The sequence below is a fragment of the Galeopterus variegatus genome, unplaced genomic scaffold (assembly GCF_000696425.1).
Source record: "Galeopterus variegatus unplaced genomic scaffold, G_variegatus-3.0.2 Scaffold56093, whole genome shotgun sequence".
In the NCBI taxonomy this organism is placed as follows: Eukaryota; Metazoa; Chordata; class Mammalia; order Dermoptera; family Cynocephalidae; genus Galeopterus; species Galeopterus variegatus.
Genome location: NW_007782204.1, coordinates 2,449 through 2,959, shown reverse-complemented (window position 1 = coordinate 2,959; position 511 = coordinate 2,449). Strand labels below are relative to the sequence as shown.

Here is a 511-nt window from a genome sequence, read left to right as displayed (position 1 = left end):
AAAAAAATCCCAAAAGGAAATGGGAAAAGAAAAAGTGACACTGAATTTGGTAACATAAAGAAAAAAGTTAAAGTATCCAAGGAACACCTGTCATTGGAAGAGAACCAAAGACAAACTAGGTCAAAAAGAAAAGCTACGGGTGATACATTAAAGATTCCTCCTAAAATAATCCCCAAGTACACTTCTGAAAATAAGAGTGCGAGATCCTCACAAAAGAAATCAAGAGTTTAAATAAATTGGTTAAAGTCTGCATTCTTTCTAAATTCTATAGTCTGGGAAAAATAACAACAAACCAAGGATCCAAAGGACAATCTAAAGAAAGTGAATATGATCTTGAAGAGGACCTGGGCAAGTGTGAAAGTGATAACACAACTAATGGATGTGGATTTGAATTTCAAGGAAATAATGTTTAACCTGTAAATGTTAATGAAGTTAAGCCCATAAACAAAGGTGCAGAGCATAGTGGCTTTGAGCTTGTTGAGAAATTATTTCGAGGTCAGCAGGTATTAAG

The 511-nt window shown here is 34.2% G+C and overlaps 1 pseudogene; it reads left to right on the top strand.

Annotated features, from left to right (window-relative positions):
• Window positions 1-6: 6 nt before the first annotated feature.
• LOC103584442 lies at window positions 7-503 on the top strand (annotated as a pseudogene).
• Window positions 504-511: the final 8 nt, after the last annotated feature.